Source organism: Arachis ipaensis, chromosome B10 (genome assembly GCF_059453495.1).
Source record: "Arachis ipaensis isolate K30076 ecotype BB chromosome B10, ASM5945349v1, whole genome shotgun sequence".
NCBI classification, from domain to species: domain Eukaryota; kingdom Viridiplantae; phylum Streptophyta; class Magnoliopsida; order Fabales; family Fabaceae; genus Arachis; species Arachis ipaensis.
In genome coordinates this window covers 44,526,051-44,546,493 of record NC_142435.1, presented here as the reverse complement: position 1 = coordinate 44,546,493, position 20,443 = coordinate 44,526,051, and the positions used below count along the sequence as shown (strand labels likewise).

Below are 20,443 nucleotides of genomic sequence, written 5' to 3'. Positions count from 1 at the left end.
AGTGGAAGATAAGAATAGAGGAGATTCATTGAGATCAGTTGATGTTGTTCTCTTTGGATTAAATCCAGTTCATCCCATCTTCAACCATGCAACTCATTGACCTCTTGGCAATCATGATTGATTGAGCTCCAATCCCTTGGTGACTCAATTTCTCAGATCTTGATCAATAGCCAATTTCTTGGTCTAATTGCTCATGAAGAGAGATATGCTTGGTCCCTGATTATACCACACATCATCATAGGTCCAAGTAGAGGGAGAATTATATGTCACCATATCCAAACACCAAAACCCAGATCCTACTCAAGTGTGAGAAGGTATTTCTAGCATGGTTTCATATTTCCTTTTCCAAGGTTTCCATGAAACCCATTTTTATTCAATCTCTTTTCCAAGATAATTGAACACTAACATTAAAACGAAATTCCTTCTAGCAAATCAAAGAGAAGATGAAGAGAAGAAGGAATTAACTATCATTAATCCATCAAGTACAACAGAGCTCCCTCTCTTAATGAGAGGGAATTTAGCTACTCATAGCTCAGAGAAAGGTACAAGAGATGGAAGAGATGATAAAGTGAAAAAGAAAATCTAAAAACTCTACTCCACAACTTAGCTTCCTAACTGCTTAACCCCCTTCTCAGTACTTTCAGGGGTTATTTATACTACTCCAAACACTAGAATAAAGAAAATACAAAAGAGAAAAGAAAAATACAATTTGGAGGGAAAAGAAACTCAATAAACGTGACCTTTCAGGCTGGCGTTTGGCTGGCGTTCAAGTAGCGTGCCACGCCTAGCCTCCAATTTGGCTTGGCGCGCCACGCCAAGCTCTTCAAGTGGCACGCCCCATGTGTTGATGTCCCTGGCGTGCCATGTCTTCGAGCCCAAGTGGCACGCCCAGGGTCTTCTTAAGTGTTGGTGTTGGCTTGGCGTGCCACGCCTTCGAACCCAAGTGGCACACCTAGCCCTTTTCCTTCTTCCTTTCTTCTCTGGAAAGTTGAACTAGCGTGGCACATCCAGGGTCTGCTGTGCCATGCCCATTGTGGGTGCTTGATCTTCCTCTCTGGCCAATTGAACTAGCGTGGCATGCCCAGGTTCTGGCGTGCCACGCCTATTGTGGGTGCTTGATCTTTCTCTCTGGCCAATTGAACTAGCGTGGCACGCCCAGGTTCTGGCGTGCCATGCCCAACATTCTTCTTTGATCTAGTAGCTGGCGTGCCACGCCTGGGTCCTCAAGTGGCACACCTCAGTGAGAATCTAGAGCTGGCGTGCCCCGCCTTCGACACCAAGTGGCACGCCCAGCCTTTGCTTTAGCCTTTTTTATCATTGGCGTGCCACGCCTGGATGCTCAAGTGGCACGCCTAAGTGAGGATGATAGCTTGGCGTGCCTTGTCTTTGACACCAAGTGGCATGCCCAGCTTTGCTTTGGTTTCCTTGAGTGCTGGCGTGCCACGCCTGAGTCTTCAAGTGGCACGCCCAAGTGACAACTGAGAGCTGACGTGCCACGCCTTCAACATCAAGTGGCACGCCCATCCCTTTTGGCTTTCAACTTCTTCTCTGGAAACTTGTACTAGCGTGCCACGCCTTGATGTTCAAGTGGCATGCCCACTTCAATTTGGCTCTTTCTAGCTTGGCGTGCCACGCCTGGCTCTTCAAGTGGCACGCCAAAGAGATGATTTGAAGCTGGCATGCCACGCCTTCGATACCAAGTGGCACGCCCAGCCTTTTGGGTCTTCAATATTGCTCTCTGTAATCTAGTACTGGCGTGCGACGCCTTGATACTCAAGTGGCACGCCCCTTTAGTGTGATTCTTTTCAGCTTGGCGTGCCATGCCTGGCTCTTCAAGTGGCACGCCAAAGTGACAATTTGAAGCTGGCGTGCCACACCTTCGATACCAACTGGCACACCCTTTTTGTGGCCTTTATCCTTGCTCTCTGGAAACTTACACTGGCATGCCACGCCCAGCTCTTGGCGTGCCACGCCCATGCAATTTCTTCAATCGTTCTCCTCTGGAAATCATAACTGGCGTGCCACGCCCAGTTCCTGGCGTGCCACGCCCATGTAGAGGACTTGAGGATTCTTTCTGGAATTCAATACTGGCGTGCCACGCCCAACTCCTAGCATGCCATGCCCATGCATTTTTGTGGCGTTTGCTCCAAATGGCACGCCAGTTTCACACACCCAGCTTTGTCTTGTTGTTTTCTTCCCTTTTTGATGCCCTTTTCATCTGAAATTCAGCACAAACTCATTTCAAAGCAATGTACCAAAATGTTCATCAAATAGTTCATGAATTACAATGATCAAATGAGATTATGCTCTTTTATGGTCCTTTTTATGCAAGAAAAAAGGGTACATGATGCAAGTCATCACAACACCAAACTTAAGCTTTGCTTGTCCCAAGCAGATCAATGTGAGTAGTTCTTAAATGAATTGAGACTTGACCTTGAATGGATGCAATCATTACTAAGGATGAGGCTATGTGTTTAACACATGAATATTTTTGTTTCAATGTCACAAAGAACTTCTAGATCCTTGAGGGTTCTTCCAAGTATAAGCTTCAGGGGCCCTTTTTATTGGTTGTCACCTTGAAGTAGTAAGAGTTATTTCATTCTCTTTTGGTTGTTCTTTCCTTTTTCACTTTTTCTTTTTCATTGACCACGACTCTAAATGTTTTGTCTCAAGACAACCCTTTAGTTAGGCTTTCAATTAGCACTCCCAAACCAGTTGGCTTTAGGGTACTAGGTGTTGAAACACCCCTAAGAATTTACTTACCCAGGTCTCTTCTTGACACATCTTCACCACAAGCATACTAGGTTCTCTAACTCTTTTGAGCTATTTAGTGTTTCTTTTCATCCTAGTAGTTGATGCTCAGAGTCTTGGGTCTTTATTGCTTACTACTTCTTAGTTCTATAGATATTCAAGGGACACCCCTTAGCCTCTACTTGTCATACCTTCTAAGCCTAGTTGCTTTTCATCACTCATTTTCTTTCTAGTTCATTCAAAGTTCTACACTTAGTTCCTTATCTCTTAGTTTTTGAATAGTCCCACTTGGTTTTAGTCTCTTTTGCTCTTGTTTTTGTAACACTCACAATGACTCTTATGGAAACAACTATTCTTTTATTGATGTTAATGAAACTTGAACTAACATTGCATTTTCTTTCTTGTAATTCATAAGACTCATAAAAGACTTCAGGGCATAAAAAAAACTACGCATTAAACAAAAACTATCCTAGCATTGCTATTTATTATCAAACAGAAATTTAAACATAAAGAAACTAAACAGAAATCCAGAAATTTGATAGTGTCAACCATGGAACTCAACAACCTTGAGCAGCTTTAGTTCATTGGCCCTTTTCCCTTGTCTTTCTTTTTAGAAGGGAAGGAGTCATCATCATCCTTTTTGGAGGATCCCTCTTGTGCCTTTGTGTCTTTGGGCTTCCAGAATCCTAGCCTCCTCATGTAATTTCTTTCATCCTCCTTGTGCTTGGCCAGAATTTCCTTTTGTCTTGCACTCAACTCCTCCATTCCTTGCATGAATGTTGGGTATCCAGGGTTTAAGGCAGCCACAGCATTACACAAGTGATTCAGCTTCGCTTGTGTGTTGATATCATATTGCCTCCTTGAAATAGTTCTGGCATCATAAAGATTTCTGAACTCAGCAAGGTTCCTCTGCTGCCATTTATTTTGCTCCACTATCTTGTTGAGTGCGCTTTGCATCTCTCCCCAGTCGAACTGTTCTTGCTGCTCCTTCCTCATGTGCTCCAAACTCCCTTGGAGTTGTTGTATGTTCTGATTCACTTGGTCCCATTGTTGTTGTTCTTTGAGTTGGTTGACATCCTCTCTCAGATGATGTATATCTCCCCTCATTTGGTGTATATCTCCTTGTAATTGCTCCCAATTAAAACCTTCATAAAATTGTTGATATTGTTGGTATGGTGGTGGTTGAAGTGCTAGGTAATGTGGTTACTCTTCTTCTTGTTGTGGTTGCCCTTGTGGTACATGAGCATGCCCTCTATGCTCCCTTCTCCTCTCAAGTGGGTTGACAGCCACCACTTTGGCCATCTTCTTGGCAGTTATGGGCTTGTCTTGTTCCACCAGCACCTCATCAATAATCTTCTCAACCCCTGCTTCATCACACAGCCTCTGGATAATTCTGGGGAAGGCCAACCTTATGCTATCCTTGGTGCTTTTTCGTACCCTGTTGATGTTGTTGGCTATCATTTCCCCAACATTCATATTCTTACCTTTCATGATGCTGTATATGAGCACAGCCCTTTCAAGTGTTACCTCAGATGTGTTGGATGTTGGGTTGAGAGATCTTCTTACAAAATCTAGCACCCTCTAGCTTGGGGGTTCAAATCCCTTCTTCTCAGCTAGTTGGGTCTCCCATCTTTGTCATTTATCTATTGCACATTCAACACACAAATCTCATTGAGGATTTAATCAAATCCTGGGTCTTCTTGCTTCATTCTTTCTTCTTCATTCTTTCTTCATAGCTCCGAGTGGAGCTTGTTTACTTCACCATGAGCATCCTTTCTATATTAGAGAGGTTGTAGTCAATGAATTTCCCCTAACATAGCTAAGATAGCCATAGGGTTGCCCTAACTGAGGTACATCATTGGCATAGAACTCTCAAACAAAGCTCTCCACCACTTTCCTTGGTGGGTTGCACAAGAGTGCCCACCCTCTGTTGTTGATTTCCCTGTTGATCTCAGGGTGTTCATTCCTTCCCAATTGAAAGCCAACCTCTGGGATGATCTGCCTCTCACTCACCCAACCATAGAATTGGTTTTGGTTGAATGCTGAGAGGAACTTATATTCATTGTGGCTTGAGGATCCTGAGGTTGGTTCCTTAGTCTTTCTCTTCTTTGATGATGCGGCTTTTGGTGGTGCCATTGGGATGAAGAAAGGGTGTTTGAAGGGTAAAAGAAAGTTGAAGAAAGTTGCAAGGGAGCAAGTAAAACACAGTTTTACTCCAACACCAAACTTAGAACTTGGTTGTCCCTAATCAAGTAGAAGAAGAAAGGTAAATAAAAGAGGGAAGAGACGAGAAGAAAGAAGGAATTGTGGGGTTCTTTTCGTATGTGAAGTTGGGGTTTGAAGTGGGAGGAGAGGTGGGAAAAGTGAGGGGGATTTTTATAGGGGTGGAAAGTGTGGTCTGAATGGTGGGAAGTGAAAGCAATTCAATGTTTTCCCACTTGGGGAGTGGCACCTAGCGTGGGAAGAGGCGCCAATCCTTATCCCTCTTTGCTTCCTGCATGTGTTGAGTTCCAAAGTGCAAGTACACTTTGACTTCTTTGCTTTATGAGCTATCAATCATATGGGCCCCATTCTCTCTAGTGAAAATAAAACCGAAACCCTATCAGTAATGACAAAAGAATTCTCCACATTCCTTTTAATATGAGTGAATGAAATTGCAACTGATGAGTGTCGCTTGGGACACCAAACTTAATCCCATTACATTTAATAAATTTGGTTCATCATTGGGTTTTTAATGTGTTCATAAGGGTGAATTAACTTTAATCCTTTCACATTCCTTTGCTTCTAACCCCTTCCGAACACATTTAAAACCAACTTTCCTGCACTTACCAACTTATTAAATGCTTTCAACTTGGATGGTATTGGGCTTGCTAGGTGATCTTCGTATGGTGGTGGCCACACCAAACTTAATCTCTGGGCTTACTTCTCAAAATTTAATTTGTTCAATTGGTTGTAAGCCTAGATTAAGTGGGTTGGTGGCCACACCAAACTTAGCTTTTTAGCTAGTTCTCAGCCCAATTACCCATCATCGGTAATTCTATTCATCAAATTGCACTTTCAGAGAAAAAGAAAATAAATTGAAGGTCTTCAAACTACCAAAACTAATATTTAAACTTCCTAATCTACCACTTACAATCTACCTTTAGAAAGAAATGAAAAAACAATATTAAACTGAGATTTAAACTACCTAAGTTGACAATTTTTAAGCTACTTCTAAGAAAGCAGTAAATCAAAAGGATATAAAGTGTTGGGGTGCCTCCCGACTAGCGCTACTTTAGCGTCATTAGCTTGACGTTCTTCCTTCTTTATCTGAGATGGTAGTTCACTCTCTTCTCATCTAGTGAGTCTCCCAAGTAATGCTTGAGCCTATGGCCATTCACAGTGAATGTTCTTTGTGTTGTGTCCTTCATGAGCTCTACATGACCATAAGGTGATACTTTGAGGATGGTGAAGGGTCCAGACCATCGAGACTTGAGCTTCCCTAGGAAGAACTTGAGTCTTGAATTGTACAACAACACTCTCTGTCCTTCTTTGAACTCTCTCCTTGCTATCTTTTGATCATGCCACCTATTTGTATTTTCTTTGTAAATCTTTGCATTGTCATAGGCTTGATTTCTGAATTCCTCCAGCTCATTGAGTTGCATTAGCCTCCTTTCTCTAGCAGCTTGATCATCAAAATTCAGCATTTTTAGAGCCCAGAATGCTCTATGTTCAAGCTCAACTGGTAAGTTACAAGCCTTACCAAACACCAATTGGTATGGAGACATCCCAATGGGTGTTTTGAAGGCTATCCTGTAGGCCCATAATGCATCATCCAGCTTCTTAGACCAATCCTTTCTTGAGCTTCTAACAGTTTTTTCAAGAATTCTTTTGAGCTCCCTGTTTGAAATCTCAGCTTGTCCGTTGGTCTGTGGATGGTATGGAGTTGCCACTTTGTGCTTGACTCCATACTTGAGGAGGAGTGCTTCAAGTTGCCTATTGCAGAAGTGTGTTCCTCCATCACTAATGAGAGCTCTAGGAACTCCAAATCTGCTGAAGATATTCTTTCTCAAGAAGTTCATCACAACCTTGTTGTCATTTGTTGCTGTGGCTATGGCTTCTACCTACTTTGACACATAATCTATAGCCACTAATATATAATTGTTTGAGTAGGAGAATGGGAAAGGTCCTATAAAATCAATTCCCCACACATCAAACAATTCTAACTCCATTATAAACCTCTGTGGCCTCTCATTTTTCTTGGGTAGATTGCCAGCCCTTTGGCATTCATCACACCTTGATACCAATTCCTTTGCATCCCTGAACATCGTTGGCCAATAGAACCCATATTGTAGCACCTTGGCTGTGGTTCTTTCCCCACTAAAATAGCCTCCATATGAAGAGCCATGACATTGCCAAAGTACTTTCTGCCATTCTTCATGGGAAATACACCTTCTCAAGATCCCATCAGCACACTTTTTAAACAAAAAGGGCTCATCCCAAATGTAGTGTTTAGCATCTTTGATCAGCTTTTTCCTTATGTGTTTGTTGATGTTGGTTGGTAGTTCTCCAATAGCCTTGAAGTTGGCTATGTCCGCAAACCAAGGAGCTTCTTGGATCATCATCAACTGCTCATCAGGGAAGCTCTCATTCACTGCAATTTGGGGTATATCATCTTCTTTTTGTGGGATCCTTGAGAGGTGGTCAGCCACTTTGTTCTCTGCTCCACTCCTATCTTTAATTTCAATGTCAAACTCTTGGAGAAGCAAGATCCATCTTATCAGTCTGGACTTGGACTCTTGTTTGGTAAGCAAGTATTTGAGTGCTGCATGATCAGTGAATACAATTACTTTAGAGCCAATAAGATATGATCTGAATTTATCAAAAGCAAAGACAATGGCAAGTAATTGCTTCTCTGTAGTGGTATAGTTCCTTTGATTCTCATTAAGGACTTTGCTGGCATAATAAATGACATGCACCAATTTGTCCCTCCTCTGTCCTAAGACAGCACCAACAGCAAAGTCAGATGCATCACACATCAACTCAAAGGGTAGATTCCAGCTGGGTGGAACTATGATAGGTGCAGAGGAAAGCTTGTTCTTAAGCTCTTCAAAGGCTAGCATACATTCTTTATCAAAAACAAAAGGTACATTAGAGACAAACAGGTTGCTCAAAGGTTTGGCAACCTTGGAGAAGTCTCTAATAAACCTCCTATAGAAGCCAGCATGTCCTAGAAAACTTCTAACTGCTTTGACATTGCAAGGTGGGGGTAACTTTTCAATCACCTCCACCTTAGCCTTGTCCACTTCTATGCCTCTTTTTGAGATCTTGTGGCCAAGAACTACCCCCTCTGTAACCATAAAGTGGCATTTTTCCCAGTTTAATACAAGGTTGGTTTCTTGGCATCTCTTTAACACCAAGGCTAAGTGCTGCAAACAGCTAGAATATGAATCACCAAATATAGAAACGTCATCCATAAACACCTCAATGAATCTTTCAATCATGTCTAAAAATATGGAGAGCATGCACCTTTAGAATGTTGCAGGTGCATTGCACAATCCAAAGGGCATTCTCCTATAAGCAAAAACATCATAAGGACAGGTAAATGAGGTCTTTTCTTAGTCCTTAGGTTCTACAACTATTTGGTTGTAACCAGAGTAACCGTCCAAGAAGCAATAATACTTATGTCCCGCAAGTCTTTCCAACATCTGGTCCATGAAAGGTAGGGGGAGGTGATCCTTCCTGGTCGCCTCATTAAGCTTCCTATAATCGATGCACATGCGCCAGCCGGTCACTGTTCTTGTAGGTATCAATTCATTCTTCTCATTTGGTATAACAGTGATCCCTCCTTTCTTTAGGACTACTTGAACTGGGCTTACCCAAGGGCTGTTTGAGATAGGGTAAATCACCCCAGCTTGCCACAATTTCAACACCTCTTTTTGGACTACTTCATTCATGGTTGGGTCTAGCCTTCTTTGCTACTGTCTTGAGGGCTTGGCTCCTTCTTCAAGTAGGATTTTGTGCATGCACATTGAAGGACCTTTCAAGTCTGCAAGTGTCCATCCTATAGCATCCTTATGTTGTCTCAGCACTTGGAGTAGCTCCTCTTCTTGCTCCTCACTCAAGCTTGAATTAATGATCACTGGGTAAGTTTTGTTGTCACCCAAGTATGCATACTTCAAGCTTGGAGTCAGGGTCTTCCAGCACTCCTCTCTTTTGAGTCCTTTCTGAAGCATAGAAGTACTCGTTTTCAGTTACAGTCTCTATGACATCTATGGTTTCTTCAATGGTTTTCTTTTTGTTGAGTGAACCTCCTAAAGAATGGTCCACATCTTTCTTTGCTTCATATGATAACCCCTCATAGAAGATGCGAAGTTGAACCCATTCGTTGAACATATCTGGAGGGCATTTCCTTGTCAAGTCTTTGAACCTCTCCCAGGCCTCATAAAGTGTTTCACCATCTTGTTGTCTGAAGGTCTGCACCTCAGCTCTCAATCTATTGACTCTCTGTGGAGGGTAGAATCTTGCTAGAAATTTGTTTACAACTTCATCCCAAGTTGTGAAACTCTCCTTGGGAAATGCTTCCAACCACTTTGCTGCCTTATCTCTGAGTGTAAAAGGGAACAAAAGTAGCTTGTAGGTGTCAGGGTGTACACCATTGGATTTTACAGTGTCATAAATCCTCAAGAATATAGTGAGATGTTGGTTTGGGTCCTCTTAGGCTTCTCCTCCATATGAACAATTATTCTGGACAAGTGTGATGAGTTGAGGCTTCAACTCAAAGTTGTTAGCATGGATTGTTGGTTTGAAAATGTTGCTGCCACAGTTTCCTGGATTTGGGTTGATATAGGAGCCTAAGACTCTCCACTCTTGCCCAATATGATTGCCAGCATCTACTCCAACATGGTCTTGTACCTCTCCTTCCAGAGTAGCTCCTAGATCTTCCTCTACTACTTCCTCTCCAACTATGCCTTTGCCTCTTGCTTCCCTCCTTAATCTAAGGAAGGTCCTCTCAGGTTCACTATCAAAGAAGGATGAAGTTTCTCCCCTTCTACCTGTCATATATTCAACAAACAACAAGAAGAGGGCAAGTGAAGGAATCACTCTTGTTAAGATTAATGGTTAGCTTGGTTGATGCAATTAATCAAACAGTTAGAAGAATGGAAATATGAAAAATGAATAACTGAATTCCAAAGTAAAATCAAAATAAAACAGAACAGAAGGAGAATTAAAGAACTAAAAAAAATAACAAGATAAGTAAAATGCTTAATCTAGCTCTACAATCAATTTAATCATTGTCAAATTCAAACCAATCTCTGGAAATGGCGCCATAAAACTTGATGATTCGAATTCACTCTCCATATAAAAATGATGAATATGTTCTTTTGGCAAGCGCACCAAAATTATCGTCAAGTAATAACCCACAGTGGAGTGGGATCGTATCCACAGAGATTGGTGGATTTGAGCAATTTTAATCAATTGGTGAATTAGTTAAGCTAAGCAAAATAGATTGTGATTGCAGAATTGTAATTGGGCAGAATTATAAATGACATCAAAAGTAAAGAAAAGCAATAAAGTGCAGAAATGGAAATGGTAGTAATGTAAAGTGTAGAAACTTAAATGACTTAATTGTAAATGGGAATGGGGATGGACAGAATGTAAAGAAAGTGATGAGCGGATAATTTATACGCTTTTTGGCATTGATTTTAAGTAGTTTTTAGTATGATTTAGTTAGTTTTTAGTATATTTTTATTAGTTTTTAAATAAAATCACATTTCTGGACTTCACTATGAGTTTGTGTATTTTTCTATGATTTCAAGTATTTTCTGGCTAAAATTGAGGGACCTGAGCAAAAATCTTATTCAGAGGCTGAAGAAGGACTGCAGATGTTGTTGGATTCTGACCTTCCTGAACTCGAAATTGCTTTTCTGGAGCTACAGAATCCCAATTGGTGCGCTCTTAATTGCGTTGAAAAGTAGACATCCAGGGCTTTCCAGCAATATATAATAGTCCATACTTTGCCCGAGTTTTGATGACGCAAACTGGCGTTCAAACACCAACTTCCTGCTCTATTCTAGAGTTAAACGCCAGAAACAGGTTGCAAACCAGAGTTAAACGCCAGAAATAGGCTACAACCTGGCGTTTAACTCCAAAAAGAGTCTCTACACATGAAAGCTCAATGCTCAGTCCAAGCACACACCAAGTGGGCCCAGAAGTGGATTTCTACATGATTTACTTATCTTATGTAACCCTAGCTACTAGTTTAGTATAAAAACTTCTTTTAGTAATTTATTTTATATCTCTGGTTAGTCTTTTGAATAATTTTATATTCAGAGATCACGTTTACGGGGCTGGCCATTCAGCCATGCCTGGACCTTCATCACTTATGTATTTTCAACGGTAGAGTTTCTACACACCATAGATTAAGGTGTGGAGCTCTACTGTTCCTCGTGAATTAATGCAAAGTACTATTGTTTTCTTATTCAATTCAAGCTTATTCCTATTCTAAGATATTCTCTTACACTTCAACCATGATGAATATGATGATCCATGACACTCATCACTATTCTCAACCTATGAACGCGTGCCTGACAACCACTTCCGTTCTACCTTGGATTGAGCATTTATCTCTTGGGCTCCTGGTTCATATCAAAGTCTTCGTGGTAGAGGATAGAATTATTGGCGGCCATTCTTGAGATCCAGAAAGTCTAAACCTTGTCTGTGGTATTCTGAGTAGGATTTGGGAAGGGATGACTGTGACGAGCTTCAAACTCGCGAGTGTTGGGCGTAGTGACAGACGCAAAAGGATCATTGGATCCTATTCCAACATGATCGAGAACCGACAGATGATTAGCTGTGCGGTGACAGTGCATTTGGACCATTTTCACTGAGAGGACGGACGGTAGCCATTGACAACGGTGATGCCTAACATACAGCTTTCCATGGAAAGGAGTATGAATGATTGGATGGAAGTAGTAGGAAAGCAGAAGTTCAGAAAGAACAAAGCATCTCCATACGCTTATCTGAAATTCCTACCAATGAATTACATAAGTATCTCTATCCTATTTTATATTTTAATTATCAAATCTCCATAACCATTTGAATCTGCCTGACTGAGATTTACAAGATGACCATAGCTTGCTTCAAGCCGACAATCTCCGTGGGATCGACCCTTACTCACGTAAGGTTTATTACTTGGACGACCCAGTGCACTTGCTGGTTAGTTGTGCGAAGTTGTGAAAAAGAATTGAGATTATGAACGTGCGTATCAAGTTTTTGGCGCCGTTACCAGGGAATGAACAATCACGATTTTGTGCACCAAGATTTTGGCACCGTTGTCGGGGATTGTTCGAGTTTGGACAACTGACGGTTCATTTTGTTGCTCAGATTAGGTAATTTTATTTTATTTTTAAAGCTTTTTATTTTCGAAAAAAAATTTCAAAAAAATAACTTATTCTATGGCTTCAGAATTTTTAAGAATGAATTCTAGAGTTTCATGATGATCTGTTGAAGTCTAGCTGTTTATGAAGCCATGTCTAATTTTTTGGACCGAGGTTTTAACTCATCTTCACAAGAGCTTTTTGATTCTCATCAATTCAGCTGTTGTATGCTTGATTTGTATGCTAAAGCTTGGCTGGCCATTGGCCATGTCTAGTGTTTTGGACCGAAGCTTTCACTGAAAGCTTGGCTGGCTAGTAAGCCATGTCTAATTCCTGGACCGGAGTTTTAGACTAACATTGCATGATTCCTATAATTCTCATTAAAAATTTTTGAATTCCTTATTTTCTCTTTTTCCAATTAATTTTCGAAAAAAAAAATAAAAAATTTTTTTATAAAATCATAAAAACAAAAAATTTGATGTTTCTTGTTTAAGTCAAGTGTCAATTTTTAAGTTTGGTGTCAATTGCATCTTTTTAATTTTTCTTAAAATTTTCGAAGAACACCTGCATGAAACTATTCTTCATAATCTTCAAGTTGTTCTTAATGATCTTCTTTGTTTGATCTTTGCATTTTCATGTTTTGTGTCTTTTCTTGTTTTTCATATGCATTTTCAATTTGTTAGTGTCTAAACATTGAAAATTTCTAAGTTTGGTGTCTTGCATGTGTGTCTTTTCTTATAAATTTTCAAAAATAAGTCTTGATGTTCATCTTGATCTTCAAAGTGTTCTTGGTGTTCATCTTGACATTCAAAGTGTTCTTGCATGTATCATGTGTTTTGATCTTGAATTTTTATGTTTTGCATCATTTTTATGTTTTTCTCTCTCCTCATTAAAATTCAAAAATAAAAAAATATATATTTCCTTTATTCTTCTCATAAATTTCGAATATTTGAATTGACTTTTTCAAAAAATTTTCAAAATTTAGTTGTTTCTTATGAATCAAACCAAATTTTCAATTAAAAAATTCTATCTTTTTCAAATCTTTTTCAAAAATCAAATCTTTTTCATTTTTTCTTTCATATTTTCGAAAATTTCAAAATGATTTTCAATTCTTATTTTGTTTCATAATTTTAAAATCTTTACTAACAATTAATGTGATTGATTCAAAAATTTTAAAGATTGTTACTTGCCTATTAAGAAAGGTTCAATCTTTAAACTCTAGAATCATATCTTTTTAGTCTCTTGTTAGTCAAGTAATCAGCTCTAATTTCAAAAAAAAAAAATCAAATCTTTTTAATTTCCTTTTCAAATCTCTTTCAAAATGATTTTCAATCATATCTTTTTCAAAATCAATTTCAAAACCTTTTCTAACTTCTTATCTTTTCAAAATTGATTTTCAAATCTTTTTCAATTAACCACTTGACTTTTTGTTTGTTTTGCTAATTCTTATCCTTTTCAAAACCACCTAACTACTTTTCTCTCTCTAATTTTTGAAAACTCCTCATTTTTTTTTCAAAATTCTTTTTAATTAACCAATTGTTTCAAATTTTAATTTTAATTTTATTTCTCTTTTTAATTTTCGAATTATAACCAATAATTAAAATAAAAACAAAAATATTTTCCTTTTATTTTAAATAAAATTCGAATTTTCTCCCCCTCTCTCATATCCTTCTATTTATTTATCTACTAACACTTCTCTCCCACCCAAAATTCGAACCCCATCTTCTTTTCTGTGTTCGAATTTTTCTCTTCTCCTTCGTCTATTCTTCTCTTCTTATACTCACATAAAGGAATCTCTATACTGTGACATAGAGGATTCCTATTCTTTTCTGTTCTCTTCTTTTTCATATGAGCAGGAACAAGGATAAGAACATTCTTGTTGAAGCTGACCCTGAACCTAGAAAGGACTCTGAAGAGGAAGCTAAGTGAAGCTAAGGCACAACTCTCTGGAGAGGACCTGACAAAAATTTTCGAAAAAGAAGGAGACATGGCCGAACCCAATAACAATGGTGGAGATGCAAGGAAGATGCTTGGTGAATTTATTGCACCCTCTTCTAACTTCTATGGAAGAAGCATCTCAATTCCTGTAATTGGAGCAAACAATTTTGAGCTTAAGCCTCAATTGGTTTCTCTAATACAGCAGAATTGCAAGTTTCATGGACTTCCAATGGAAGATCCTCATCAGTTCTTAGCTGAATTCTTGAAAATATGTGATACAGTCAAGACCAATGGAGTTGATCCCGAGGTCTACAGGCTTATGCTTTTCCCTTTTGCTGTAAGAGACAGAGCTAGAACATGGTTGGATTCACAACCTAAGGATAGCCTGAACTCTTGGGATAAGCTGGTTAGTGCTTTCCTGGCCAAGTTCTTTCCACCTTAAAAGATGAGCAAGCTTAGAGTGGAAATCCAAACCTTCAGACAGAAGGAAGGAGAATCCCTCTATGAAGCTTGGGAAAGATACAAGCAACTGATCAAAAGATGTCCTACTGACATGCTTCCAGAATGGAGCATCATAAGTATATTCTATGATGGTCTGTCTGAGTTGTCAGAAATGTCATTGGACCATTCTGCAGGAGGATCTCTTCACGTGAAAACCCATGCAAAAGCTCAGGAACTCATTGAAATTGTTGCAAATAACCAGTTCATGTACACCTCTGAGAGGAATCATGTGAACAATGGGACACCTCAGAAAAAGGGAGTTCTTGAAATTGATACTCTGAATGCCATATTGGCTCAGAACAAAATATTGACTCAGCAAGTCAATATGATTTCTCAGAGTCTAAATGGATTGCAAGCTGCATCCAACAGTACTAAGGAAGCATCTTCTGAAGAAGAAGCTTATGATCTTGAGAACCCTACAATGGCAGAGGTGAATTACATGGGAGAACCCTATGGAAACACCTATAATCCTTCATGGGGAAATCATCCAAATTTCTCATGAAAGGATCAACAGAAGCCTAATCAAGGCTTTAATAACAATAATGGTGGAAGAAATAGGTTTAGCAATAGCAAGTCTTTTCCATCATCTTCTCAGCAATAGACAGAGAATTCTGAACAGAGCCATTCTGGCCTGGCAACCATAGTCTCTGATCTATCCAAAATCACACTAAGTTTCATGAATAAAACAAGATCCTCCATTAGAAATTTAGAGGCACAGGTGGGTCAGCTGAGTAAGAAGGTTACTGAAACTCCTCCCAGTACTCTCCCAAGCAATACAGAAGAAAACCCCAAGAGAGAGTGCAAGGCCATAACCATGATCAACATGGCCAAACCTGGAGAAAGTGAGGAGGACGTGAGTCTGATGAACGGATTTTTGATGGTATAGAATTTCACAAATGAATTCTCGTTGCAAGTATAGTTTCTAAACCAATCACTAATCCTTTCATACAAAAAGTTGTTTGTCACTAAAACAAACCCCTAAAATTAATAACCGAAGTATTCAAACCTCGGGTCATTCTCCCTAGGAATTACAATAAAGCGTCTTGTTATTGGTTATGAGTTATTTTGGGGTTTTGGATAAGAAGCATGAAAAGTAAATGGCAATGAAAATAAACTAACAACTATAAAAGGCACTTGGCAAGGTATGAAAATTAGAAGTCCTATCCTAGTTATCCTTCTCAATTGTGATAAGAATTGTTCGTTGCTACCACTTAGTTAACCCTTACTAATTAAAGGAAAGTCAAGTGGATGAATTGACTTGAGCCACAAGTCCTAGCCAACTCCCAAGGAAAGACTAGCTTTAGTGCACTCCAAACCAATTAGCAATCTCTCCAATTATCAATCAACAAAGGGATTAGATAACTCAAGTGTCACTAATTACTCTACCTAGGCCAAGAGGAACAAAATCTACACTATATCTAGAAGAGGCATTTCAACAAACACATAGAGTGCAATAGAAGTAAACATTATTAATTGCAAGAATTAAAGGAATCTACAACTACAAAGGCAAGAGATCAACAATAGCAAAGCAAAGAAGAATAATTATTATGAATTACCTCTTATTGAATTGGAAGAATGTAGAAGGAACAATACTAGATCTACAACAAAATATAAGAACAACATAAAGGAAATTATAACAAAAGAATAGAAGAAGATTGAATGTAGCAACAAAGAATTGAGAGATAGAAGTGGAAGAAAGCAAAGATTAAAACCTAGATCTAAGAACTAAACCTAATCCTAATCCTAATTCTAGAGAGAAGAGAGAGCTTCTCTCTCTAGAAACTAACTCTAAACTATTCCTAATGAGTGTGTATGATTGGAATCCCCCTTGCTCTTCAATCCTTGGCTTTAAATAGCATCTTTGGCGCCAAAGTTGGTTGGGATTGGGCCCCACAACCCTTGAGAATTCGTTGGTCACGTTTTCATTAAAAAATCATAAACCAGCACCGACACGTACGCGCACAGCACGCGTACGCGTCCATGGGGTGATTCGCAGGTGCACGCGCGCGTCCATGGGCGAGTTCAACTTCTTTGACTTTTCATGATTTCTCCACTTTGCATGCTTTCCTCTTCACTCCTTTGATCCATTCCTAGCCTTTTCAATCTGAAATCACTAACAAACATATCAAGGTATCTAGTGGAATCAAAGGGAGATTAAAACCATCAAATTAAGGGTCTAAAAGCATGTTTTCACATCTAAGCACAAATAAGGAGACAATCACAAAACCATACTATTTCATTGAATAAATGTGGGTAAAAGGTGATAAAATCTCTTAAAATCAATACAGGATAAACCGTCAAAACGGGGTTTATCAACCTCCCCACACTTAAACCAAGCATGTCCTCATGCTTAAACCAAGAATGAAGCAAAGGGCATGGCATTTATTCAATGGAAACTAATTAAATGCAATCTACCTATATGCAACTATCTAAATGAATGCAATTGCTTGGTCAAAATAAATCAATTTTCAAGAAGTATATATGCACAAGGGTTAAGGACTAGAAAGCCTAATCCACAATTGAATTGAGTTATTAAATATTTTTACAAACTTGCATGAAAAGGGATGATCATAGGTGAAAACATGTAATTGAGCATCAAACCCTCACCGGTAGTGTTTGCACTCTATTCGCTCAAGTGTTTAGGGTCGATTCTCTCAATTCTCCCCTAATCATGCTTTCCAAGATTTGTTTTTCTTCTAACAATCGACATACATTTCATGCATGCATACAAGTATTATGAGGTCTTTTCTTTAGGTTGTAATGGGGTTAGGGTCAAGGTAGGATGCATATATGGTCAAGTGAGCTTGAAGGTTGAATCTTTGATAAGCTTAGACTTCCCACCTAACCTATGACATCCTATACAATTAAGTTCTAACCTAACTACCCATTCTTCACTTTTTCACATACTCATGCATTTTCTTTTTCATTTCGCAACACTTATGCATTGAGTTTATTGGACCTTGCTTTGGGGCATTTTGTCCCCTTTTTATTATTTTTTTCTTCTTCTTTTTTTTTCTTTTTTTCTATTTTTTTTCTTTTCCATATTATTTTTTCTTTTCTTTTTCTTTTGTTTTTCTTATTTTTTTTCTTTTTATATATAAGAACCTCAATGCATAAGGTTTTACATTTGATCAATACATGAGTACGTACCCAATTCCCAATATTTCCAATAACATTACAAAACTACCTTTTTATTCACCTAATGTCCCAAGGTTCCCACACTTGAATGATACTCACACACACTAGCCTAAGCTAATCAAAGATCCAAATTAAGGACATTTATTGTTTTTTCGCTTTAAGGCTAGTAATGTGCTAAATTAAAGAATAAGTGGGTTAAGCGTAGGCTCAAATTTGGCTAACAAAGGAAGATAAAAGGTAAGGCCATTTAGGTAAGTGAGCTAATGAAATGATAGCCTCAATCATATAAATGCATGAATACACAAAATAATGGACATAAAGAATCAAACAATTCAAAGATTATAATCATAGAAAGAGAATAATGCACACAAGAAGAAAAAATAAGTGGTTATAAGATGTAACCACACCATTAGGCTCAAATCTCACAAGCTTGTGTTCTTAGCTCAAAAACATGATCCACAATATATATAATTCAAGCAAGTTCTATGAAAAGTTTTCACTCAAATCAATTGAGATGCCCTATAGATAGAAATCTTAAAAAATTTCATTATTTGAAAAATTTCATTATTTTGACTAAGCTTATTGTGTATACATATGCAAAAATAAGAAAATGAAAGTAAAAAAATCCTAAAAACCTAAAATGAAATGCAAAAGTGTTGGGATTAGAAATTTGTCACCCAAAATCGCCGATCGGTCGGACGACCTCCCCACACTTAAAAGTTTGCACCGTCCTCGGTGCACTCAAAGATGAGCAAGGGGGTACGGCGAGTCTCTGGATTGCTGCGTGTGCTTAGTCTTGCTTCTATGTTTGCTTGTGGTGCATTTATCATGAAAAACAAAAATACAACACCATAAGATGGGAAGATATAAAAGCAAGGAAGCATACATTGTTGGAATGAGGTAAATCACTAGAATTGAGTGAGTGAATTAGTGTGACATTAAGAAATATTAGGTGTGTGAATTCTGAATTGCGCGGTTTAGAACACACATTAGCATAAAGAGCTATGTCACAAAAGAAGCATGCACGTCACTTATCCTAGTGTGCTTGAGATGCTTTAAGTAAGCTTGTAAGGTAAAACAAGCATTACCGAAGCATAAAAGCATTCAAGCCAAACATATGGATGGATATAATCATAAAATACAATGCATTAAGGTAAATGCACAACATCATCCATCAAGAGGTTGCCTAATCGAGGAAAAAGATTCAAATCACATGATGGCTAGCTACAACATGCAATTCAAAAGAGTCATAAGCTCAAAGGCAATTCTCATCACTTGGTATTCTTAAAAGGGTAAGCATGAAGAACTCAAAACCAAGTAGCAAAATATAACCTCAATTATAGAATCCAACAAGGATTATAAACATAATGATGTTAAGGAAACATCCCTTTTTAATACTTAGCAGCAATTAATGGTAAACAAGAATTAACAATCCAACACTTACGATGAAAAAAGAGAAAATGAAATGAAAACTAACTAAAACTAACTATCAACTAACTAACTAACTAATTAGTTAACCAAAATAAATGGTTGTCAATGGTGTTTGGAAGTGTTGGATGAGGGGTAGGAGGAGGGAAGAAGAAAGGAGAAGGGAAGAAATGGAAAGAGGAGAAGAAAAGAAATGGATGGAAGAAAGGGCATCCACGCGCACGCACGCATGGCGCGGGCGCGTCGATGGCTTATTTCGAGAGTGGCGCGTACGCGTCATGTGCGTGTGTGCGCAAGTGGGGTTTGTGCCAGAGGCACAACATTGGCGCGGCGCAGGCACAACTCTCTGGAAAATGTATGGAGGTTGGAACTTCTCAATCTACGCGTACGCACGCAAGGCGCGCGCGCGTGGATGGTCGAAAATGCTGGAAATGCGCGTACGCGCCATGTACGCGTACGCGCGGATGGTGCTCTGTTTTTCAAAATATTTTTTTTTAATGTTTTTGCACCAATCTCAGCATTCTAAACCTCCAAGCATCTACCAAAACACCCTAAAACCTTATTTAACATACTAAACTACCAATTAAACTCAACTATCTAAACAAAACATGAAATTAAACTAATTCTATCAATATGTACAAAAGAGAAAATGAAAGAATTTTACCATGGTGGGTTGTCTCCCACCTAGCACTTTTGTTTATTGTCCTTAAGTTGGACTTATGAGGAGCTCCTCATCAAGGTGGGTTGTGCTTGTATTCATCTTGGAACTCCCACCAATGCTTGGTTCTCCATTGTGCCCCAAGATTCTTCATGGATTGAGCCAAGTCTTGATGGAGTTCTTCACAAGCTTGGGGCTCCCAAAGTTGATCCTCTTCTTGTAATCCGAGATCCTACACTTTATTTTCACACCCGTCTTGAAGTTGATCATCATTATTAATCCATCCGGGTGGTGAACAAGATGAATTCTCTATGAAATGCCCAACAATCCTCCAGGACCCATCTATTTGAGCACTATTCCCACCTTTGTATTCAACTCTTGAAGTATCAACCAAAATGAGCCTTGATTTGCAACGCCAACCACGAAACACCTTTCGCTTACGCTTCATCCCACAAAGCATCCTAAGTTGACCATCCGTTTCAAGCAAGCCATACTCAAGTGGGACAATAAAACTAATAGAAATGAATTTTACCCACTCAAGTGAAGGAGTAGATGACAACCTAGGCAAAGATGCTTCCAAAGATCTTGACAAAGCATAACCAACCCTCGTTCTTCTATTTCTAGGGACTTCCACCTCTTCACAAGATCTCTTAATCTCAATCCTTTGTTC

The 20,443-nt window shown here is 38.9% G+C and overlaps 1 non-coding gene across 1 annotated transcript; it reads right to left on the bottom strand.

The window, feature by feature from the left end:
• Positions 1 to 14,499: 14,499 nt before the first annotated feature.
• On the bottom strand, positions 14,500 to 14,607 carry LOC148579875 (small nucleolar RNA R71). Its single transcript, XR_015896027.1, has one exon. It is a non-coding gene; the product is annotated as a small nucleolar RNA R71 (small nucleolar RNA).
• Between the last annotated feature and the right edge of the window lie 5,836 nt (positions 14,608 to 20,443).